The sequence below is a fragment of the Lathamus discolor genome, chromosome 3 (genome assembly GCF_037157495.1).
Source record: "Lathamus discolor isolate bLatDis1 chromosome 3, bLatDis1.hap1, whole genome shotgun sequence".
NCBI lineage: Eukaryota > Metazoa > Chordata > Aves > Psittaciformes > Psittacidae > Lathamus > Lathamus discolor.
This window is the reverse complement of record NC_088886.1, coordinates 87659330-87686291: the sequence shown is the minus strand read 5'-3', so window position 1 is coordinate 87686291 and position 26962 is coordinate 87659330.

The following is a 26962-nucleotide window of genomic DNA, read 5'->3' as shown; positions in this document are numbered from 1 at the left end:
ATTATTATGTTCAACTTGATTAGTGTGTAGTCTAACATTTAAAAGTGCACTTCAGATGGAAGGAGGTATGAATGCATGATTGGTTCCTAATAAATTGAGCAACCCCTAATGAACTGCAAGAGATCTATAAGAAACTAGTAGACACTAGACATAGACACTCAAACCCAGAAAAAAAACAGAAGTGGTAACAGCAATGGGAAGACAGAGTAGAATTTCCTAAATACATTTATACTCTGTCCTGTAACGCTGATTGCTATATGAAGTAGTAGCATCAAATAGGAGGGTGTAGAGTTGTAGGAGAAACACATTATTAGAATTTTGCTGGGGAAAGGATCATTGCTACTAAAAGTTAATGTGTAAATGAGCACTTTGTGTGATGTGATTTGGACCCATGTTACCTCTATGACAATCTTACAATGGAGCAGGAAAACAACATTCCCTCTCCACTGGCGGCTAGGAATGTTTTCTTCAAATGATACTGTCATACAAAAGCAAGTCAGAAGAAAAGTAAAATCTATATTCAGGGGATAGGGCTTATTTTAATAGGCAAGATAAAATAAAGAATTTAGCTAAGTAACAATAGAGTATAAATCTATAGCCATTTGAAAGGAGTTGACAGATAATTCCTTCTTATGAAATAGGAATATATGGTTACTTAGCAATTAACTTTAATTACATACAAGGAAAAATGAACATAACAAACATTGTCTTACTACTGAAATGTATGAGGCTGCAAAACTCTTCTTTGTAGAAAAATCAAAAGCTTCCTCAGTGCAAGACACTACAACTAAAGTTCTATACTGAAGTAAGGGTGGGGGTGGAATTCATCTCTGAGTTCTGCACCTTTGTGTTAAGAGGGAGAGCCCTACTGCTCCCCTTATCCAGGCATCAGACTGTCTCAGAAATGACAGAAGATATTTCACCCTTATTCTGTTTCTCTCTGTCCTTAATCTTTGCTGTCTGGACATTTAAGCATAGCAGGTGGTTTAGTTTTTTTCTGCTGTCTTCCCTTGATGGGGGTGTGCAGGGGAGAAGTAATTATGAGAAGACAGGTAAAGAAAAGAAAAGAAAAAAAGCACTGTTAGGCACTTCCTTCTCCCCCCTCACCCCTCAAATGGAGTAGCACTCCATGTCTAGAAGCCTCCACTTCAGAGGGGTTGACTTATTTATACACCCACAAAACAATGTAAGACTGGACAACAGTGATCACAGTGAGTTAGCTGCAGTGTGGCAATGCTTATGTTTTCATCTCTGGCACTACTACATGAATACATTTGTTCTTCCCTAACCATGATTCCTACCTCCCTGTAACTGACAGCAACATCCTTCTATCGCTGAATCAGTAGCTATGGAAGAAGGGTTTCAGGATTGCAATGTTTTCTTTTTCTGTTATATTCTACTGGTTAGCAAAAGAAAGCAAGAAAAAAACAACAAAATCCTCACATGCAAAACACAGTTCTGCAATCATTTGTTTACCTGAGGGAGATGCACTTCATCAGAAGGTAACAGCATGATCATCTACTAGTAGCAGTATCTCTCATGAAAGCTGTAAATATCAAACAGGAGCAGGATAAACCTAATGATACACCTGCACCTGCCCAAGTTGTGCTTTCTCCTAGGAAACAAACAAATAGACTCTGCCTCAACTTTGCAACAGCAAAACAGGAAGAAATGGTAACCCTTTCAAAATCAACAGTGACAACAAAAGCTGAAAGTAGGTTTAGTACTGATGCATCTGCTGGTTACTGGTAGCAGGGCCAACATTTCCTTCGAAAACCAAGAAAGTGCCATTGAATAGAGAGCATGATTTTCCCCATCCTGGAATGGCCCATTGGGCAGGATGCAGAATTAAGCTTAAGGAAATAAGGGCCTGCAAAAAGGCTCAAAGTATAGCTTTGGGTAAATTGTACCATGATTCAGTTTTTCTGTCTGTAACTTCAAATTGTTTAAGAACCTCAACTGAAAGCAGCCAGCATTTGGTGGTGTTGCTAAATGTTCACCACTGTCACTGCTACAAAGAAAGGGAGAACAGGAAAATATTTGATCCAAGAGAGAAGCAGATATTTGCAGAAGATGCAACAACAAGGAGGAAGTATATTTGTTGGGACAAGAAACTACAACTTCTCCTTTAAAAAAAATAGAAGGCATGAACTGTTTGAATGTTCACATGGTGTATCATGGATGTGTAAAGCTGGAGAATGGGCTACATGGCTACCTATGCCATGATGATGAACCACCACTAGTAAATCCATCCTCTCCATATTCCAAGCAGCCAGGTTTCTGAGCAACTAATGAATTCTCCCCCACCCCACCTCAGAAAAAGACAGGAATAGCTATTCTGCAGTAGTTTCCTATGTGAACAATCTCTTTCTGTCTGAAAAGTAACTTTTTTGTTTAGTCCACTTTGAAGTGTACTAAGTTAGACTGCAGAAAGGCATTAATTGAAAAGAAAAAGAGAAAAAAAATAAAAGTCTATTGTGAAAGGCAGTGTGGAAGAGCTATTTCAATTCACACCATCTCCTGTTTCACAAAAGCTTCCTCTGCCAGGTTAAACCCCCAGCGTTGGTGGAGCTAACTGAGAATGTCTATACACAGCATGCTGTAGAGTCCAGCTGTTTCCGAAGAGGTTAGATTAGATACGACAAGCAGTTAAGGTGCTATTGCTCAGTCCTCAAACCCCCTCACACAGTAATACTCTGCTTCTCCAGTATTACATTGCTTTCAGTACCTGGCATATTCTGATTCATTCCCTTATCACTTGCAACATTTGAAGAAATAGGGCCTACTCTCACAATGAGATTAGCTTTCTTCAGTCTGGTAACAAAATCTTCTTTTTATATACAGCCCATGTGTTCCTGACTGAATATATCAGCAAACTTCCTAAATAACTGCAAACATACCCACTTAACAGATTTTTCTTTTTTTTTTTAATAGTTGAAAGTGAGCAAAAAATCCCAAACAAAATCCTGTCATAGCATCCTTTCTGGCGCTCGTTCTAAATGGGTATGGTTTTCTCCATTGACAAGAAGGACACAAAAGCCAAATGAATAGAGTGCAACTAACATGAAGATGATAAGGACACTGCAGGAAATTTGGCATTCACCTTTGAGGAAACTGTTCAGTGCTTCAGTCTTCCTTTCTACAAGACAAGACTGATGATGACTGTTTTGGTAATGATGATGTAAGACAACAAGTTCTGTCGAAGAGCTCAGTTTTATTGCTATTGCTACTTCTCAAATTGGCATAATAGGTTGGATAGGTCATGAACTCCCTGGGGAAAAACAAACCAAACCAAACCCAAACCAAACAAGTAGGGACACAGGTATTCTTCCTGCTGTAAAAGTGGTGGAGTTTTAGGTCAAGTTAACCTTCCTTTTTGTTAAGCACAATTAGAGTTTTCACATTTCCTTGTAACCCTGCATTTCTGGATAGTTGTTGAATAGAGGCAAATTCAGCTGGGTCAAGTAACCACGACTGCCTCATTTAAATATGCCTCTCTGCCCACTACAGCACTGTGGCCCTAGGGATCTCTCAGTTATAATGCTCTGGGGGCTGTGGCTACAGCTACATTATGTCTGTTCTTACCAAACGCAGGTTTTATGACTCACAGAAACTCATTTGTGTGTGTGAATTACTGGTTTTTCAATTGACAGTGAGGGAGCAAAAAATTATCTACAAAAGAAAAGCTTATCTACTTACATTATAGTCTCACACATTTTACTATGTGTTTACTGTCAGAAGGAGTTGCAGTTAATATCTGAATCTCTGCCAGGCTGCTGACAGACAGAATATGATCTATCTTAAGATATTTTTTTTTGTGAAGTGACAACTGCTAGTCTGTAAATACTGTGTGCAATAATAGAAACACTAATTTGACATAGCTATACGTTTCAAAAATGTTTGTATTTTCCTTACGTTTTGCATTCTCTTTGCAATTCCAATCAGCAAACGCATGATCATTGATGCCTGGAGTTGCTACAGCATATTTTAAGATACACAAATTATAGAAAATATTTAGTTCACTGCTGTTGTTAAAATGGTACCTTGTTGTCTGGTAGCTTTAAATTTACCTATAATTCCTGTCAAAATCAAACACAAAGCTGAAATCTCTACACACATGACAACAGACACTGAGGAAAATCAGAGCGAGGGAGCATATTGGAAATCTGATAATTTTTCCAGTTAATTACAAGGTTTATCTCTCAATAAGGCAAACAAAAGCAAACAAACCTGAAGTAAATGGAAGAGCAGAGCCTAGATTCAGGCCACACTAGAATTTTCCCTAAATTTCACAGTACAATAACTTCAATCCCCAGGTTTTATGCAGCATGTTTAAGCTTAGACATTTTTAAACATCAAAATGAATCCTTATACTGCAGGGAACTTAACTGGCATGTACAAGGCATCCTAGGGCATTCTCTACCCTATTTCTTGTTTGCATCTCCTGGAGCCCAACTCTTCAAATGACGACATCAAAATCATTACATTCTATTGCCTTTCCTGGCTGTTGCAGCTTTCTCATATTCCCCTGTCTGCTTTAGAGCATACTGTGAGACAGCATTGGATTATGTAATGAACATCCTTAAACCAAAAAAACCCACCACTCAGAAAAGCCTCTTTATCTTCATTGTCTCTGTTAGGGTGCTGATCATACATCCATCCCATTGAAAAACAATGAAAATTACTAATTTTTATTGTTTTTAATACAGCTGTGTATGGAGGAGTCATTTTCTGTCTTGATTCCTTTAAACTTGCGCGTGTTAAAGGAGAATAAATGTATATTTGCAGGATGGCAAAACACAGCCACCAGAAAATCTTAGACTCTAGTCAGCCCTATTCAACTCTTTTTTTTTTTCTTTCCTTTTCCCCTTCACTGAGCTTTGCATAAAGCTAACCCAAACCCACATGGATTTCTATAATATCCAAAAAGAATGACAATGAGTGATGTGATGTAGGTGGAAACTGCCTGAAGAAACCTAAATTGTAACAGGAAAAAAAAAATTGACATTTTAGATTTTAAATGTTACACAGTTTTTATAAAGCTTCAGTCAATTTATTTTATTTATTCTAATGAAGAGCATTACAACTGCTTTACTGCACTGAAGCAAGCATCGATCACACCATTAATCACACCTTGTGAATAGTCACAAATCAAGTTCTAACAGCAAGCACTGAATCAGGAGCAATGAAGCATAAACTCCTTCACAATTTATGATCTCTCCAATTGCATCTTTTCAACCATTAAATTGCAAGATACCATAAATTTTTATCTTCTTCACTTCAGTCACATTATTGATTCTGCCTTGTGAAATATAGAATAGCTGTAAATCTAGGCTATTGAATTAAATTTAAAGTCTTGACTTCAGAAAAGAAACCCAACACACTGCCATGGCTGTTAATTTACTCTGAGGAACAAATGATAGAAACATTAAAATTTAAATGGACAACAGGGATTTCAAAGAGCCATAGTTCTGTCAATCCTAGTCCTTGTCAACCTTGAGGGTTTTTCTTTTAGCCAAATTTCAGATTGCAAAATATAATAAAATAGAAGCTCCAAGTGGATGGAGGACAGATAATTCTTACAAACAAGGAAATTATGAAGAGGCTAAATCAAAGCTACTGAACAAACGTGTAGGCTTAAAATAACTCCACTGAATTCAGCACAATTTACCAAACTATGAGGCTGAGGTGCTTTAATAATTGGCATACTTGTTATAGCACATCTTTAGTCATCAGGTCCCTAGTGAAAAGGCAAATCACCTTAATGTGTCTGCAAGATTCTCTAGGACAGCACAGGCAGGTTCTTCAGGGAACCGTGCATCCCTCACAAATGAAAAGAAAGATCCACCAGGGTGGAAGCCTCTGTGGGTTGGTGGGGACAAAAGTGCATAGAAATGGAAGCTCCCAAGAAACTGAACAGATGTCAAAGTAGACCTGGAAAATATCATGTGTTGGAAGAAAACACAGGGTGTGACCCAGGTTTCCAGGGTACCGTTAAAGAAGAGGAAGTTTCCTGATGCTGTTTTGGGTTGATCCTGTGAGAGCAGTGTAGGGCCAAGGCCAAACACTTGCTGCTTGTTCTACATGCCCTGGCTTCCCAGGTGCATGGACACAGCTCACAGTCCTCTACCAGCCTCTGAGGTGTCTATCCCTACTGATCCAGGGGAACAGGGCTGGATCCCTTACAGGCCCCTTGCCTTTAAGGTGAAGGTCTTATGCCAGCATGGCAGAACACCCTTTCACCATTTCTGTCCCAGCAAAGGAGCCCCATCCTGACCGTAAATGCACTCCTGAGTGCACAGCTCCTGCCCCACTTGGTGCCTTCCAGCTCCCTCCTGCACAGAGTACAAAGTTGCCCTCACACCTCGCTCACCTTCACAACATTATCTGTTACATGGCTTATAGGATTCAGAGGCCTTCTGGCATATTGCTTACATAAATCCCGCTGCCTCTTAGGGAAAGGCCATATAAATACTTGCTGATGGGAGGAACAGAAGCAGAGCAGACAGCGCTGGTGACTCGCCTCTGCCCGGGCATCTTATATCATGCTGCCCAGCCACAGTCCCTGTATCTCAGCCTCCACGGGTCAGAAGCAGAGCAACGGGACTTATCCCTTTCCAGGGAGCCAGCAGGAGGCAGGCCCCATGGCCACCCACCAGCTGTACTGGAGAAAGGAGAAGGGACTGGGAAAGTAAGTGAAATAGAGCTGATGGCACAGCCAAGGTGAGAGCCGGCAAGGCACACAGGCCTCTCCCCTCTCTGGGCATGCAAGGCATGAAATGGGGAATTTCATTGCCAGGACCAGTTCCATGGCAGGACTGCTGCCAGGAACAAGTTCCTTGAGCTCACAGAGATGGCTGACTGCTGCGTATGAAGAAAGCTGGGCTGGAGACAAGGGTGGAGCTGGTGAGAGGAGACTGGCAAATGGTTCAAGCCTGGGGTGATGGGGAAACAAACACTCCTCGCCTAGGCTCTGTTCACGTATTCAGAAGCTGCCTACAGGTACTCAGCTGTCTCTCAAGCCAAATCCTAGCTATATCTAACCATGTAAATCAAATAAACTAAAGGGGTGGTCTGAAGAGTTTGTAGGATCAGGCGTTGGAACTGAGGGGTGGGGTCATCCTTATCTGACCAGCATGTATCTACTCACCAGTAACCTTCCTTTTGTTTCCTCCATCAGCTTTTCCAGCCCGTGAGTATAGTTACCTTCAAATTCTCTGCATATAGAAAAATTTTGCAGTTGTTTTTATGCTTTGACTTCAGCCTACCAATTTCCTATCTGCATATCAACTCAAGAGTCAAGAACAACACAGCCCTTAAGGCACTGAAAAGTAATAATTACAAAACTGCAATTCAAAACTCACCTTTATTACTTCTTGCACAACCCACTAGTAGCACCACATTACTTTCTCAGTACAATATCATACTATAAGAGATCATAATATTTCAGGCACAGAGGTTATTTGGCACCACACCTCCCAGAGGTATAACCCCCCCTGAATTTATATAAGAAATATTTCATAAATTCCTACAAACCAGAGAAAGCAATGTTGGTGACTTAATGTTATACTTATAGCCCTAATATGCTAAATGCACTGTGTTCTTGGGCTGCCATTTTTCAACAGGGAAATGAGTATTCACTGCTTGGGGCTGATGTGGCCCATAAACATCTCCCTAGTGCTTTTTATCAGAATAGCTATTGCTTTCCAGCCCAAGGAGAAATGTATTTCAGTACTGACTGAGCCAGTGCCCAGCAGAATACTTCTACACAAAGCCACGTACAAATATGAATTATTTGTTCAACCCAGATTATTTACAATCAGATTCTCAACTCACTTATGCCAAATACACTATTTGTTCTCTGGATTCTGTACTGTGTTAGTACCATCTGATGGACTCTGCATTCCCACTGATTGCAGAGCTGCTTTGTAGATTACTGTCACTTGGACTTCAATGTTATCACTTGCAAGCCTTCCTGAATCATGCCATACCTGTCCTAAACATGCTGCTGCTTCTATTACTGTATGAAACTAATTCATATCTGGAGAGGAATATCCACTTCCCTTTTAATTCAGACCAAAAAGTAAACTTTGGTTACGTCAAAGAAGTAAATGAGAAGGAAATAGCACTGCTTTTTTATTTGCTCCATCAGTTATTAAATTCCATGAAATAATCAATTAGCCAGAAAACAGGGCAAAAACAACACAAGAAACATGCTACTTCTGATAAATATTTTTACGGCACACAGCAATAGAAATAACCAAACTTCAAATGGTCATAGACGTAGCCTCATATCCAGAAGTTTAAGCTCTGTTGTCAGACTTACCTCAAACTTCTTTGGCTTGCTTTGGACTTAAATTTGTCTTTTGATACAGGAGGGAAGACGTGCATGTCTGAAGCCCCTGTGCATCCTGCTTTTGCTGCCGACAAAAATTTCCATGATACTTCCTTTTATTTCACTTCCTATTTCAAGCAAAAAAGTGCAAAGTAAAATCAACCAGAATGCCAAAGTCCAACTACGAATAAGCACAAAGCTTCAGGAATGGACAGTGCTTGCACAAAAAGCCTTTTCATTTTTGATTGTGAATTAAAACTGGATCCAGATCAGTGGGGTTTCCCACACTACTATGGAACAAACTAGACAAAAAAGAAAGGACTGAAACCTAATAGGGAGATTGATATGTTTTTTATTAAACTCTCAGAAGCATTTTGCACCTCAAGATTTGGGTTCCTGGGTGGGGAGAGAAGAGGAACACCCCCAAGTTAACCAAGTTTAAAAAAAAAAAGGAAGGAGCAGGAGAAGAAAGAACTATCTAAGAGCAACACTCTTGGTTGGTCAAAACTTCTGCTCAGGAATCTTGGTTATCCCAGAAATAGTACTGCTCATAGAAGCTAAAAGCTTCTAACAACAGAGAACTGCTGTGTGGCCACAGTGCATGAAACTTCAGGGCCTAAAACATTTAGCAAGTAGGTGAAGACATGGCAAATGGGAAATCCTTAACCATATCCAGGTTCCTATCTTGTAATACAGATGTAACATTTACTATATGGGAGACTCAACCGAAACACAGTAAAGGAACACTCTTTCTCTTGTGGAAGAACACAAATGAGGAACTTTTTTTCATACACCGCCTGTGATATGATATACTTCCTGCTAAAATACCTAAAGGCTAGGCACTTGCATTTGCAAATTAAATATAGTACAGAGAGCTGAGAAGACTGGTATCGCAGGCAATCTTAAAATGAACAGAAAGCCTTAAACAAAAAAAACAGCAATAACAGGCTTTAATGGAGTCCTCGCAAACATTTTTATTAACAATAATACAATAAACAACCAGCACTCTAGTCCCATTTTTAAACTTTCACAAGTAATAAATTTTACAACAGTATCTGAGATCAGTCAAGATACTTTACTGAGTGATCGACGAAAAAAAGGTGATATTCCCAAACTCAGGGCTGGGATCTGTGTGTGCCCAAGGACTATGAGACATAGTCTTTGAATCAGTCATTTTTCCTAACAGGAATAAGTGCAAGCTCACTGTAGTCAAAAAAAGACCTTCCGTTAATTATGTGAGTAAATCCATAGGCCCGGCCCCCAGATATTCAACCTTTCTAGGTCTAGAGACCACATCAGAATAATGCTTGTGGCAATTCTCTCTCCTTCTGTGTCATGAAAAGCGCTTAATCTGGATGTGGCCTGCTCTGTCTGAATAGTAGTGATTACACTTGTCCATTGGTGTAGGCACAGCATCTACAGTTAGCTTTGGTTCGTTCCATGTGACATAAGATTTTATTTTAAAATAAATAAAAACTCAACTTCATCTTCTTCTTTGTGAAAATACTATGCGCCTAATTAGGCCTGCATAAAAATTGCTGGAACTACTTTGTGCATCTAAACCAAAATCCTCTGTTCAAAGAGGACACAACTTTCAGGAATTCAAAAGTTGGATCCAGATCTGAATTTGCAGCTAAAGCCCACATCATGTATATTATTCACATAGCTTTGGTTTTATTTTTGCCTTCTCTTCTTCACAGATGAACAATTTGATCAAAAAAAATACTCAAAAAACTCAGTGAGTTGCTCTGAAACTCACTACAAAGTGTAATAGTAGTATCTTTGCACAAAAATGTCTTAAAATTATGGCAGTTTCGGCCTAATTATCTATATGTTCCAGAACCTCTCTAGACAATAATCCCTACCATTTTCCATGAACATACTGGATCTGATCAACTGTAGCCTTCTCCACTTCTGAACAGTACCAGCAGTACTTCTTTTAGTTCAATGAAAATTTAATAATCAGCACTTTTCTTTGAGAATTCACCTCTGCCCTTCTGTTAAAGAAAGGAGGGGAGGGTGCAGAAAGGTGGCGTGGTGCTCAACACCAGGAACAAATGGCTGCTGTCCTTGGAGTGAGCTGAGTTTCTAAAGAACCAAGAGCCATATTTTCACCTGAAACATGAAATTATGCGAGTGGCTGCTTTTTCCTGATTATGTGAGGAGGAAGTACTTGCATACTAGAATGACCCCTCTAGCATGACAGACCTCTACAGACAGATTTAACCGCCATTTGAAAGGAGGAATTCTCCAGCACCCTTTTAATGTTCTTTCTCCAGGATGCAATAATATTTGTTTGAAGGGGTAAGTGGAAGACTGCCAAGCAAGGAAAAGGACGGATCAATTGTGCAACAAGAAAAGTACTCACTGTGCTGTAAAGCAGCAGGTGCCCACCATACTACAGTTTCCAGTAACGGGTGTGGTTAGGCCTTATGTTGGCAATGACCAGTATCAGCAGTTTGTGAAGAGCAGTGAAGAGATTCCCTGAAGTTTTCCTTGGACTTCAGAAAGATTCTGCCTTGCACAAAACTCTTCTCAAAAAGATGTCTGGGGTTGTTCTCTTCATCTGTATGTAGTCCCACTGGATAGGAGTAAGCAACAACAGCAAATGCTGTTGGTATGTAATTATTTTCTAAATATTTACAAGATGTATAAACCCCATACTTCTAATATGACCTGCAAATCACCATTTACTAAGCAACAAATTAATTAGCAAAACTATTTGGAGAATCTGAAAATCTTGGCATAGCAATATTGTAGTCAAATTTGGGGAGGATCTGTAGCAATCTGCAAAAAAATCCTGACAAATAAAGAACCATAATTTCTAAGAGACTGATGTCAGCACAGAGACACCAATGCTTTATGCAGAGAACACAATGTTAACATAAAGGAGAAAAAAGCATCAGAATAAAGACATAAATAAAAATCCCTGGCCCAGAAGCTATACCAGGTCACATAATAACCATCTGTTGCATTTCTTGCTCATAAAGGAGCTCATTCTCACAGCTCTAGATTCAGGGTAGACTCTTCAGAATATGACTAACATGAAAAAACAAGCAAAAACTTTTTTCTCTTCCAAAGGAAATATCTTGACTCCAAATAATTTGTGGCCTAAGCATTGGCTAGGGACAGCATCAGAATCTTGGAGAGTTTAAAGGAATATGTGCAACAGAAAGAAGATGGGATTGATGCTTGCCTTTAAAAAGAAAAAATGTATAAGATAAGCTTGGGGTTGATGAATGGTTTCTGCATATGTGAGATTTCAGGGACTGCTGACGGTAGCAACTCTTGGCAGGGTGGTGATGGCGAAGTGATGCTGAGAGCCAGAGACAGTGTTGGAAAGCAAGAAATGATGGGATCTGCTCTGCTCTGTATTTTTGGCTGAATGTACCAGTGAGCGCATGAGTCACACCCTTCACTTTGTAATTTGTGTCTGGTTGATTGATGAGAACACCAAAGTATTTCACTGAAGATAGATCTGAAGCTCAGATATTAAAAAGATTCACCATGAATGCTCATCTTCTTTGTTATACAATGTTCACTGTCTTTGTTCTGGATTGCTTTGAATATCCATTTTGTCATTCAGTAAATGTTTCCTTTTGTGCTCAAAACAAACAGCCTTTTTCCATCATGGCTGAGAGAAGATGGCATTTAAAGGTAGAGTCATTAAGAAGGCAATCTTAGACTGAATGTACATTACAGGAACATTTTACTTCTCAGCAGGTGTATTTCAGAGAGTGCTAAGCAAATTTTGTGAATTTTGTAATGGCTGTTTGGGCAATACTTATTATCTCAACACATTTATTGGTCACTGGGTGCAACTATTACAGTTCTGAATGCTGTTAACATTGCAGAGTCAAGCTTACTAGCTAAATACAAGTCTGTTTGATGTAAAAGCATGGCAAAAGCAGGTAGAAAAAACCCTGTAAAGATGGGAAATGTGAGGAAGTCTGAACTGAACAGTCAGCAAAGATGGAAGCGACAGACCTACTGCAATTTTACTTCATAGATTTGGCATATGAGGCAGGATTGTGAATGCCTGTACTTTACCATGAAAGTAAATTAATAAATAATATGATCTATTGATGATGCAATAACTGCTATTTACTACTCAGATTTTCTGCATAGGTAACAACAATTCTTCTCTGATTATTGGTTAAGATAATATTTTATTACATTTCCCATTTCTCTACATCTGTTTGCTTGCTTAGACTTCAACAGCTGAATACAGATGAAGCATTATTAGTCTAGGGCAGAACTGGCAATTGAAAAAAGAATTTTGCTGTGGGGTGTGGGGGAAGGGCAAGAAAACACATATCACTGAAACATGCCCTCAAGCCAGGATCATGTTAGTAAACTATCTCCCTTACACCCCCTGCACACTATAAGGCCCCAGGCTCTGCTTTGATTTAGCCAACAAGCAGTGACCTTTCCTGTGTGCCAGAATCAGACTAGCAGTAGCTGCAGAAAAACATTGCTGTTATCCTTTGCTGTTACTCTCATGAATTTTAAACTGATTCAGAAATTCTATTGAAGAACTTTCAGATAAGACTTAGTTTGAAATCAGACCTTAACATACCCAGTCAAGTTTCTGAAGTTATGTTTCTCCATGATAAGGTGCATACATGTTGCAGTCCCCCAAGTCTGAAGAAGGGAAATCACGGTGTTCATACTCAAAGAACAGGAATGATGTGAATGTTTACCCCACCATGATTTTTATGATTTCATACATGAAATGTGCCTGACTGCTGAAGGCTGCTTTCCTATTTAGCAGCATGACAGACAGATAACCATGTTTTCCATGGCACTGTACATTTAGTTTCTTGGGAGCAAACTTGCATCACTGTATAATTAGACAGTTATATTTAAGTGCACCTGCTGTGTCAATGACTCTTCTCCATGTCAAACCTGAAATTAGCCTATGCCTTCTAGAAATGTCTGTAGTGAAGGGTGAGGGGATGCTTTCTTCTAGGGTCAAATCCTGCAGGCATTGCATCTGAAGCCGTGAACTTGAATCTAGATGCACTGACCCAGTAACACATCAAACAGTGCTTTCTACTGCATTGCAAGGCATATATTGCATTCTTTTCTATGCCATCCCAACTTTAATGACAGTAAAAGGACAAAACAGTGTTGTCTTCAGACTGGCAAAGAAAACAACTGGAAATGCCCTATGTACAGCCATTCTCTTTTTACCTTTCAGAAAAAAAAAAATGAAATATTAAAAATAACCACCAATATCATGTTTGACCTAACAACAAAAGTAATAATGACAAGTAGTAGGAATTTCTATCAGTGCTATAACTCTGCTATTGAATCAGATGGCAGAACTTCACCAGGCATATTTACTTACTCAATCTTTTGGTTTAACATATTTCACTACATATGGCATTCCTGAATTACAGCATAAATCTGAAAGTGCTGAGTGCTCCTAATTCCCCTTGAATTCACAGTGGAATGGAAAGAACACCTAGCATTTTGCAAGGCAAGAGTGCAGCATGCTCCTATACCTGCTTGTGTTCCTAGCTTTCCTGTAGCAGTATCTCCTACGTGTATTTCAGATGGCTTCTGTTTGGAATGCCATTCCTTCCAAGCGCAACTGCTAATAAACTCCCCATAGATTACAATCTGGAGGCTGGGAATTTCTGCTTCAGTCTACAGCAAGAAAACCTGTAGGCACTTTGACCTGTGTATTAGTAGTTGTAGTGTTATTACAAAGCTCCACTTAAGGCTGCCCTTCACTGAACAGAATCCTTGAAAATTAGAAAAGCCACTAATTCAACTCAGTGTATTTATTACCAATGAGACTACTTAAATTTACCAGCAGCAACTATTTCACTAGCAATGAAACAAACACACCAAAAAGATACAATACAATTTTCATGTCCTATCCTCTGTAAGAACTAGTTTCAAAACAAAATACAAATGAAACCACCTGACTGTGTTGGCTCACTTTCAACACGCCAGTCTCCCTGACTTTGCCAAAGAAATGTTCTGAGTCTCACACTGTGAATGACAGAATATATGACTCTAGTGGCCCATAAAAAGCAGAGAAAATGTAAAGCTGGCAGACAATGTCATCTACTGGCAACAACTGTATGATTTGATAAATTTTTTCTGTTGTTTCTGAAGGTACAGCTTCAAGACCAGAAATATTTGTAGCTGCACACATGCAGTGCAGTTAAAATGTGCTCTCATATATTTTATTTTCCTAATTAAAAAAAAAAAAAAGTGGAGAGCTAATTTCACAGCTGAAATACAGGTATGACTCAACAGAAGTCAACGGAACTGCCTCACTTCCTGCAAGAATAAATTTGACCCAGAGTTCTCATTCCATTTTAACTTATCAAGAGAAACCCAGTGCTAAAATTAGCTTACAGTAGAAGTCACATGGTCACATGAATAAATCTCTTCCCACTAGTTCTGTGAAGATGCCTCTGGCTGTGAACCATAGCCATCTGTGGGCAATAATCCTGTCTATCTAATAAATATCAGGCAAAGTCGTATATTATGTGAGGCTGAGCTGTACATTAGAATAAAGTAACAATGACAGATGGCAGAAAGCCCATGAGGTCGCTGCAGGGGTGAATAGAAGTGTGCAAAATGTAGTGAAGAAACTGCTGGGAACTGTAGGTACATACAGTCTTCAAAAATATTTGGCAGAGAGTACAAGTAAGTAAACTTCTCCTTTTCCAGGCAACACAGCAATCAAACTGGAATATGTGATATCAGATTCTGAAACTATTAGAAAGCCAGATGACTGCTAATTTAACTGGCAAAGAACTTTAGATATTGGAACCTGACTTGCCTACCTTAAGTCTGTCTATAGCTTTAAAAATGGAAAATCCCTTTGACTCTAAAATTAAACAGTCCTTTTGTAGCAGGCTCACCCTATGCTTTCATTAATCAGATAATTTTATTTATGCACTCCAGCCTAAGTCAAGTGTTATTCATATAGACCGTGTTTTACCTCTGGATACTGTAACTAAAGTTGCTGCTCAGAAACTGTCAATTTTGAGCCCTGGAATTCTTAGTGAAATATCTTCATTGCTTTGTACTGATAGAACTTACATTAAAAAAGCAAGATCTCACTGTCATGGCTTCCTGCTTCTTTTTAAGTAGCTGCAATGTTCATTTGAACAAGACTCATGGAGTGCCCAAGCAAAACCGTTTTTTTCCTGCAAAACATTACAGTAGCTTGTCAACTGAACAAATAAATCCTTATGCCCTGTATGACTTACACAACATGCATTACAAGAAAACATCTTCATGGTTTCTCAGGTCTACTGCATGGGGATAAAAGAAATGGGACGTTACATTTTAACCAATTTTTCATCTTCTTCTACCTCCTCTACAATATTACCTTCCAATCTCTTGGCTTAAAGACTTCATATTGTTTCACGTACTGTTTCTTAAAGAACACTGGCAAATACAGCTATAGAAATTAAATCTTGATGAAGCCTTCAGGTTTTTCTGTGACTATTACAGTCACTACTGGCAGATTTTGTACATTACTGACTTCCCATGTTTGTTCCTATGGAACACAGTCCCATTTACAGTGCTCGTAACACTAATTCGAAAGCACTGGCAACTTCACAGGCACTGTCTGAAGTGTAAATCCCAACACACTTCAACATTAACGTGTTTATCCCATGGATTCATCAAGCTCTGAGTTAATCTTTATAAATCTGACAGTATTGCTTATGTGTAATAATGTTAAACACAAGATAATTTCTGCAGGATTGAGGTCTTATCTACACTACAGATTTGAATTACACATGAAAACCCAGTGTCTGCTTTCCAATAGCATTTACGATAGCATTGCGAAATATCTGATAATCGAAATCTTCCAGAATCCTTCTGGAAGAGTGAAATATCAAGCAATATCAGCAAGACTGAAGAATGCACTATTATTACTCCCCAAAAGAAAAATAACATGGGAGTTTTATCAGCCTTTAAGCAGGAAACAAAATGCACTGGAACATTCAAGCCGATTTGACTGGTTGGGAGAGTAATTACCACCCAGAAAATTAGGACAAAATTTTCTGACTGAACCACAAATTAACTTCACTGCATTACAGAGATGAGCAATTACACTTTAGATCGCTCTTTACAAAATCTGAGACACTCATTAAAGGACAGGTGATGGTTTAAAGCAGTTACAAATCTCCTCCTAGGGCACAGGGATCACGTGGTATGTTTAAGTCATCTGGAGACTATAAAGAGAAAAGTTGTACCCATCTGGCCCCTATTCACACCAGCCAGCAGGCAGAAGCCAGTCCAAAGTACACACAGATATATGTTAAAAGACATGGTCATGGCTGCTGCTGTGTCCTCCTACTTCTGAGGGAAATAAAGGAGGCAAAAATTTTCCAAGCAAAGCTTTGGAAACTCCCAGAGTTGAGACTTTTACATTGAACAATGCATTAAGAATATCTGGGAGGGAAAATCCTGTGCTGGCAAACGGGAGGACTGGATGATCTACAATGGTCTGTTCCATTTTTAAATTCTATCATCAGATTTGTCCTCAAGCACAAACCCTCTAGGAGTTTCTTTGGGGCGGTGCATCCCTCCACAACCCCTACTGCGGGCTCTGGATTAAAAGCCACAATAGAGTCCTTAGAATCTAACAACAAGAGCTATTCTAGGCACTGGTTAGGAAAATGGGATTTAAAGGAAGTTTCTACTATTGTGCAAAATTAGGGCAAAAAAATCTCCTTTCAGATAAGCAACAAAGTATATCAGTTCCAACAGTTTGCTCTCCCGCTGCTGTATCCATCATAAAGAAAGTCAGTCTTTCTATGGTGAATAAAGGTGATAGTCTAATCAATTAAGATTTCATAGAAAATACGGAACAATTCAGCTGTCTGCCCCACCCTCTTCCCAGGTTGAAACAGGACCTTTCCACTTTACTCTGCATGTCACTTTTGTTAAAATGACAGCTGCCTCACAGAAAACACCAAACATACATGTAGAGAGAGAAGAATTTCCATTTTGAGATCCACCATACAAGTGAAGGTTTTTGAGCTATGAATTTGATTGTTCTATGCATTGGACAATTGCTTATATAGAATGATACGTATCATTTTCGTACATATTCTTGTATTACATTCTGATCATGATTACATTTATTCTAATCACACCAATATAAAAAAAAAAAGAGAAAAAGTTGTGAAACTGGTAAAGCATGCATCACACAGAAGTACCACTGATACAATTCACTGACCTCATTACCGCCCATGACTGTTCAGTATTTCAGCTGAATATGGTCAATCTCTCCACCAAGTGCCACCTATTTCAGGCTATCATGGGCTGTGGCAGAGTATTTTATTTGTTTTTTACAGTTGTTGACAAAAGACCTTTCAGCTGAAGTCAGGAAGTTGATTCCCTTTAGTCATAGTCATGTAATATATTAGTCATTCATTTATCCAGTTTAAGATATTATACAGATTTCCACCTCCTCCACCAAAGGACGAAGAAAGCTCAAATGTTCATATGTGTTGACAGTCTTAAGGCTAACATCACTCCACAATAACATGAACTTCATGTTGGCATACATTTTATGCAGCATCTTTAGTCTTTAATGACAAGAACAACGCTAGAGTGTAAATATGTTCTCACTTTATTTGGAAATAATTTGGAAATAAGTTCGTGACTTGTGACCTTTTCATGCTCAGAAAATACAAGTAGAAAAAGAATATTAAATTTAGAAGGTTAGTACTGAACTCACAATACTTGAAATGTATTCTAACAGTTTTTTCCTGTGCTGGTATTTGTTTACAAGGGTTTGGCTTTATAAACAAGCGAGAAAAGTTAAAGACAACAACAAATTAAACAGAGCATGGGCTGGTGCCTACATGAGAAACAGAGAAAATACATAGACTAAAAGAAGGAAAACATATGCCCTAAAAATAAGCTGTAAGATGAGACATTACAATATAAGTAGTATTACACATTGCTAATCCAATATGTAAAAAAAACCAGCATGTACATAATATAACAATTTTATTCAACTTACCTAGAGTTCGCACTGCGATTTATAGAATCTGTTGTTCAAGTGTTATGCTGCTAATGCTTTTTAAATATTGAACTTGCAAAACACATTATCAAAACATTTTCCTTAAAAAAACCGAACAATTAGCAAGCAAAGAAGGTGGGTTCTGGGTATATTTGAAAATATAATTTATTTTACCTAACTTTTCCTCATTCCAGTATTTCCAAACACAAACACTGTGTCACAGCTATCAGGGCTTCTAACTGTGAGAATTAAAATTCACAAGATTTTAAAATAAAAGATTAATAATAACCTGTCATAGAAAAAATGATTTTACAAACACGCCTATAGTAAAAAAACACCAGATTTGTATTAAAGATATTCCCCTTTCCCCAGCCCACACTCTCACCCCTTGGAATTATTCTGGAGATTTTCTTTAAGGGGAGGAGAAAGAATACGTACAAACAAGGGTTGTCTCCTTCCTAGAGGTTTAAACTAAGCTACTTCAGACAGAGCTGACTGACATTTAGAAGTGGAAATTCTCAAATGATTATTTATCTAGACAAGGTTGGGCTTGTGTTGACACAATATTTTCAGATGTTTCTAATTTAGAGGACTATCATTAAGTGTATACAGTCCCCTCAAAGCAGTTACTGTCCAACACTGCTCTTTGCAGCAGTGGTCTTTTCGTATAGATCTCTTGGGATTTATCTAAGAGCTAAAAGGGAATCTAGATGTGTTCTAAATACATAGAGAGAAAGGCAGACCTTAAGCACCCTAATGCTTATATCATCCTGACACAAGGCAGATATCCCTTTTGCAAGTTCAATAAACTGCTGTGATCTTGAAATATTGTACAGCCATGCATGTTAATAAGACTCAGTATAGTAAACCTATGCAGCAGAGTCTCTGCAGTCATATTGTGAGTTCTGGCTTACTAGAACTGGCGAATACCTTTTGGAGATCTGCTTGCCTCAGACTTCAATTGACTCATAGAGGTCTCTGATCCTAAGCCAGATGAAAATCGACAAAACCAAACATTAAATGCATCAGCATTTTTTCAGGAAGTACCTGTAAAATAAAAAACAGCTTTGAGTTTCCATAACTGGCAGCATGAACAAAAAGCAAGAATCACAGACAGAAGGATGAGCTGTATGCCCGTTGGGGAGCAGGCCCAACAAGCCATTCAGATGTTACTGATGAAACAGTGGTACAAAAGTAAAGAAAGAGGTAGGGGACAGAGTCAAGAAGGCAAAGAATATGAAAAACCTACTGAGGGCCTTGCCATGGCGCAAATTGCTATCTTACTCTCTCTCCCCTTCTGGCAATCAGAGTCATCAGATGGATCATCAAATACCAGGACAATTCAAGCCCAGCATGACCCTGTTCTGGATTTCAGTCAGTTTTTGTGAATTGTTTAGCAAATGAATGATCAGCTGGTCTACCTACTCACAACAACTATGGCTATCATTTTATCCATATTTATAGCACTGGCTATCCCTCCTCCAGTACTTTTGACAGTCTTCCTCTTTAATTACTTTTCATCCCATTGGGAAACTCAGGTAGACAAGGCCAATTTGCTATCTACTCAGGATTCGCTGAGTCTGATATAAAGTAATTTAAAACATTAGCAACTCTGCTAATTATCTCAGTCATTGCAGTCACCATGTGAGACAAAACAGTGATTCTTGGGGTAGGCACAGAGGCATGACTAGCCAGCACTGTGAACAAATGTGGAAGAGAAAGACTACTCACCAAGCCACAGATGTTTTGCTATGTATTGACTTATACTTTACGTGGCTTTGTGATCACTACAGCAATACATATACCTCACATGAAAGTCTAAGGAGCTTAACATGTTGGAATCAGTAGTGCTTTTATTTTACTGATGAATGGGCATTTGATGCCACTATTACTGCTTCCCTGCAAAGGAAATTAATGTGTCAAACCTTACTTTGTGGGCGTTGCTATGAATTTCACTGCACCTGTGAGGAAGATAAGAGAATGAAAAGTAGCAGTCCAATATATAACTTGTTTATACAATATTAAATCTGTGAGTTCAGATGTGCACAGTAAAATTACTTGCAACATACACTATCAAAAAATATAAAAGAAATAAAAAAAGACAAAGGTCAGCAGCTAATAGGAATCACAGTAGTTACGCTGACATTTTATTTTGTGAACAGCATTGTCCTTTGAAATCCAACCTATTGTTGGCATCTTTCTATTCTATCTGATCATATAAATCACTTGCATAAATCCTTAAGGCCTCTCTCGGCTGGTATTAGGTAGCATTAGTTATAAATACACTGCCAATTTGAAAAGAATGAAGCAATACAGAAATAAGATTTTTAATTCCGCACATAGTTATTTCAAATGCTTTCTATATTTGTCAGTCCTTTTCTTTACCTGTCACAGCCATTATCTTCAAATTTGTATTATAAATAAAACTTTGTGTAAGCATGCATTTGTCCTATTATAAGAAAATTCTGAAATTACAAAGCTATAAAAAAAGAAAAATTAAGCCTTTAATGTGATGCAATTTCAGAGCTCAGGCTTGGCATTGGTTAAAAACTAATTGCAAATTCACTATAAGCAGCATACGCTTCATGAACTTTTCTTCAGGAAAGATGATACAGACTGTAATTAAGGATAATTAATGTGTCAGATTCTGATAGCCTTAATCAGAAGCTTAATGCTTTGACCACTCTTTTTATCAACAGGTACTTTATAGCCCTGTCTGAAGAATTCGTTTTCAAGACCAGTGTGGCATAAACCAACAAATCATTGCATCCCTGGGGGCATAAACCCATGACAGAGTTAAAACTTCAGTGTTTTGTTTGAGTGTTTTAATAGGTGTTTGGGTCCAAATTCAGCATAAGATTTTAAGCCTATGATTAAGGTTCCATTGAAATCAAAGCATTCACAGTATGTGCCTAAAATTCAATGTATGTTTCCATGGTTTTTTGAATACAGATAAACTGTTAAAAAAAGCAAAAAAAAAAAAAAAAAAGACAAAAGTATAATGCTGTTAGAGATTTTGGCCATTTGCTTCAAGAATACCAGGCCAAGCTCCTGAATAAGTTAAGACAATACCATCTAGATCTCTAAAATGAAACTTCCTAGACTTGTCATTATCTGGATTGAAGTGCAGCCAAGGAAAGAAACAAAGTAGAGAAATCATTTTTCAAATTCTCTGAGAAAACATTATTTTTCAGTCACAATTCCTGTTAACAATATTACATCAAAGTAATTATAGTGCAGTGACAGAATAGATCAGTGAGTCTGGTGATTTAGTGATTCTATAATTTAGCTGAGAAGTTGGTGTAATGAGGTCCATCACGTTCAAAGAAGTGGTCTTCAGCCTCCGTTAAAAAGGTCAGCTCTCTAAGACTCACTAGTCCTTCCTTCTTGGACCCTGTATGAGAAGCAAAGCCACATTTGCTAATTTACTTTGTGTTAATGGCTTTGGTCTGTAGGCAAGAATAGATAAAGTGTAATTTAAAATAATTCCAATTGTTAAAGTAGAAATCAAATTCAAGTACTGAAAAAAGAATACCCAATGTTGACATGTTTTATTATTACATAATATTCCATTTTACTATTGTGCAAATCAGATATTAATATAAACACTGATTTACATATACAAACTATAAGCATACTTTCATATGCACACGTCAAACTTACATATCCATGCATGCATGTACAAATATATACACATATATATACATACTACAATCAATTTAAAAGAAAGAAGCAGGAAAGCCTGTAGTGCCTTTTAGTACTCTTACAGCTAGTAAAGGCATTAGCCAGATGTTGAAAGTGGTAGGCATCAAACAGCAGTGATCATTATAGTCTTCAATCACCCCATTTAGAATTTACAATAAGCTAAGCAGAAAACCATTATTTCCACCTTCAATATAAAGTTTTCCTCAGGCTGCAACCAGAGTTCTGCAATGGACTGATGCACCATCTGTTCTAACTTCAGAACCCTTTTCCGTGAAACTTCCAGCAAGGGGAACAAGCTATTGATGAGACCCAGGAATACAAGGACATCATTAGTATCATAGTAAGATTAAAATCCCTTGAGGGATCTCATCAAAACCTAGATTAAAAAGAAACAATGAAAGTGAAAAAAGACTAACATTATAGTAACAAACCATAATATAAAGCGTAAAATTAACAAACATTATGAATTAATCATACTTAGACAATTACAATCCATATGGCTAGTTAAACTCAATCTGCTACGTGTAGTGACATAGTCTGTGTACTGTATATTCAATGCTAGTGCATTTCTCCCAGGATGTAATTACTTAATTTTGTGAATGAGAAAGTGATGTGTAAAAGCCAATGTTTCCATGGATTCAATGCCCCAACTTAGATAAAATGCATGAATGCTCATCAAATCTCATGACACTTTTTAATCCATCACACATTACCTTTAGGTATGTAGAAGCAATAAATTCACATTCATGCTCACTACTAAGGTTAATATAAGAAATAAATGCAAAGTTTAGTTTTCTGCAAACAGGACTCAAGATTCAGATGACAACGAATGGCATAAGATTGATGAAATCAGTAATTCTTCTGAAGTTTTTTTTCATCACTTGAAGCACACACGTTTGGATCATGAGAATAACCACTTTCTTTCTCTTCACTTACATTCAGACAAGAGATTTCAATCTCTCAAAGGATTGGGCCTTGAGATTCTGGTTCAGTCCCCTGCTTTGCCACATATAGCAGGTCATATCTGGTGACAACGTACATTCTAAAATTGGGGATGTTAAGACCTCCTCAAAAAAAAAAAAAAACCCAACCAAAGCTCCCCACCCCCCCCCCCAAAACAAAAATAACAAACCAAACCACAAACCCAAACAACAATAAACCAAGAAAACAAGCCAGCTCTATTATTTTAGTCAAACTCTGTAAGGAATTTCAAGCTAATGCTTGGTCCTTCCCTTTCTTAGTCTTGAGGTCCAACATGTCCTTCTAGAACAGCTGGAAGATTCTCCTAGAACAGTTTACATTCAACATGAGTAAATAATTTGGTCAATATAACAATGTAGTTCATCACTTTGCTTTACCCTGAACAGACCTGAATTAAAACAAAAAAAAAAAAAAAGAACATTTAAAATAACAACATACACACACGCAGAAATAAAAGAGCTGTTACGTGGAAAAAGACCAACAGACACCTCAGAAGTATTGCAAGATTTCTTCCATCTAATTATTCAGACCAGCGTGCTACAATGAGGAAAGATGGTATTCTTACATTATAGAATAGTATGCCTCCCATAGGATTGGTTTTGGATGGAGGAGAGGATATCACCTTTCATTTACCTCAGAATGACTTTCCACAGTGGAGACAGGACAGAAGAGATCAATGGTAGATGACATTCTTGGTCGCTTGTTGCAACTTTAATGCTGAAAAACCACAAGGTACTTACTTAGGTTTGCTTTTACTGGTAGCCAAATAAAACATTAAATGATTACCACAGATAGGTAGGACTAGCAAGCCACACAGTGAAGGACAGCAAAAACTAAACATTTTATGAAGTAGCGAGGATTTAGCAGAGCTATGACAGCAACATGCTTATAGGTCCAGAAATTATCATCTGTTCTTCCCTATTTAAATATCCACAAAGTAATAAAAAACCCAATACAGCTCTATAAGCTCCAGGTTTACTTCAGTTCTTTCATTTCAGGAACACAATAACAACCAAGACATTTAATTACTTTGAAACCCTGGTCATAGAAATCCAAGTTACTTTTCATCTGTAAGTGACAGTGCCAAAGAAATATGAAATGGATGATTGAAATAGACATTAGTTATCTGCAGCATTTTATTACTTTATATCTTAAGACTGATGCAATCAGCTACAAAATAAGTTGAACACAAAGCCTTTCTGGGTGGTGGTGTTGTTGTTGGGGGGCGAGGTGTTGGGTGTTGTTACTGTTGGGTTTTGGTTATTTGTTTGGGTTTGGTTTTTTTTTTTTCCAGTGGACAGGTACAAAGAAATGGAACATTTTCACTTTCCCAGTCTCTGACTGGAGGGCATTATTTAGAAAATATGTTTTTTTCTTTGGGTCCATAATCCCATTTATCTTCATTATTTCTGACTTGTGACACCTACTACATTATGCAATTCCAGAGAGGACATTTGGTTTCCTTCACTGACAGTATGATGTGCCCTGAATATACTTAAAAGTTACACTGTGCTGTCATGAGCAGACTAATCCCAGAGACAGCACAGAAGGCTTTAGAACACAAATGGAACTTTCTTGCTGGCCGAGAGCAGTGTCTTGGCCCTGATGAATATGGCCTGTAAATGCTTCCCTTATTCAATAATATATATTTAATTAAAGAAACCAAAGGGCACTGTAGTCAGTCTAGAGTGATTATTAACACACATTTTGAATGGTTACAATCATTCAGCTTTCAGCTACATACGTTGTAATACCTTGTGAGGAGTGCTATATTCACCATGAAATCCTGTGCTTGTCATGACTTATTGCTTAATTAAAATAATGTAATCAAAACCTCACAGAACAAATGTTGACTGAAAAAATTATGCTAATCTTATACATATCTACTATTCACATATTACTTTGAGCAGAATAAGTTGACTAATGTGTTAATAAAATGAAACATACCCAACTATCTTGTCAAATGCTATTTTTATCTCAGCATTTACATACATTTGTCATGAAGGGGATACATTCTGAGTAAAGGGAATAAACACTGTTATGATTAAACATGTCTGACATGATGCTCTCATCTGAGCATCAGGCAATGCCATATGCATAGGAAACTCACATTCACGCAGTCATAGGGCCAATGGGCTTATACCAAAACAAAACTTAGAGTGAGCAACTCAGCTTGCTTTAGTAAGGAGATGCATCTGATTGTATTTGCTCTGAATTTGGCCCTGAGCACTCAGGTGGAAAACGTGGCACAAAGCTTGAATCAAGTACAGCCTGGTAGGATCAAACACTGCATTTCACTGAGACCAAAGGATTTTTGTACAGAAGGGATAAACTGAGCAGAATGTTACGCTTCGCAGCTACTTCAGGAAGTTATCAGTGTCAGGAACCAAGGGGGACCCAGTCCCCTCACAGAAGCTGACATGCTTGACTCTCTGTGCAAGGAAGGATTGTAAGTGTTGCACTTATAAAAAGTGATAGTTAAGAAAAAGGGGAAGAACAGAAAAACTAGTAAGGAGAGGGACTGCAAAAGTGGGGCCGTTTGTCCCTTTGGAAAAGGCCAGATAAACCTATATGATTATGTACCCCAGTTTGCTTAGAAAGGACAGGTCTTTTAGCAGCCTTCTTTCCTCTGCTCTCTGAAGGCAGTGGAAAGAGATAATCAAGACCTGAGCTCATACAGGAGTGTACACTAATGACTTGTCTGCTTTCTCTCTTACAGCTGCTAGCATTCAAGTACAATACCAAGAGTATTTCTCACATCCTTGCTACTGAATATGCTGGGAATCTTCTATAGTCCATTTCTAATGGATACTGCCCTGCCCCCCAAATTCTTCATGCTTGCCTAGCAGCAGCATTACCAGAAAGTTTAACTTTTTTCCTCCAACACCCATTTAGATACAATACAACGTGTAGAGGCAGATTAACTTTCTCAGAAGTCTCCTTGAATTTACAGCTCTTCTGATGTCAACACTATTTCACAAAGAAGTTTGAAATAACTATTGTATAAGCGCCGCAGAGTGGAAAGAAAACACAAACGTGTGAGACAGAGTTGTACTGCCACCATCCTTTCACTATGTTGTTGATTATGAGAATAGGTGCTAATCCCTAGATCTACCAAAAGCATCAGAGCCTTAATGACGTCAAATTAATTAACAAGGTATCTATAAGAAATAGGGATGTTGGACATCTGATTGGACATGTCCAGACTTAAAAATGTATGGGAAACAAATTGTTAATATGAGTAATAAAAAAGACAAGATTAAGTAAACTCCATTAGTAGTTCACAGATCGGTAAACATCTTCTTATCTTAGATTATATGACCATAAAGGTCTTAGAATTTGATAAGCACAAAAGACTGATTTTATACTGAGCCAATTTTCAAGAAAAGAAAGCCTATGTGCTTTTCTAGAATAATGAAACAACAAAAAGAGAAAGGCAATAAAATCTGAATTTAGCATATATACATAAGAAAATATATGGTAAATCTCTCTTGAAATAGAAAAAGTCTTCTAATAGAACAGTAATGCTTTAATAGTTTATGCCATATTTTACATAAATATTTCAGATATTCAGATGGGTAGAAATTTTACAGATTATTTTTTAAGTTAAAGAAAAATTTTACCCCTTCCACACAGTATCACAGAACTCAAATTCTTAATACTGTTAGCTCCCTCACAGTCTTCTGTAATCTGTTTTGCAATGGAATATGCCATTAGATCTTAAAGTCTTACTTGTCTCAAGTCTTTCTGGCAAGTGGCTCTCATGTCAGTTTCTTGATCTTCAACTCTAGCCTTTGCCTATTTCCCATTAGTGGTAGCTTTACTTTAAGACCTAACGCTGTAATTCAGAAGAAAGAGGGGGGGAAAGGATTTTTATATTCACCAAAAGAGAGGTTTGATATTTTCTGGAAGGTAATATCCTC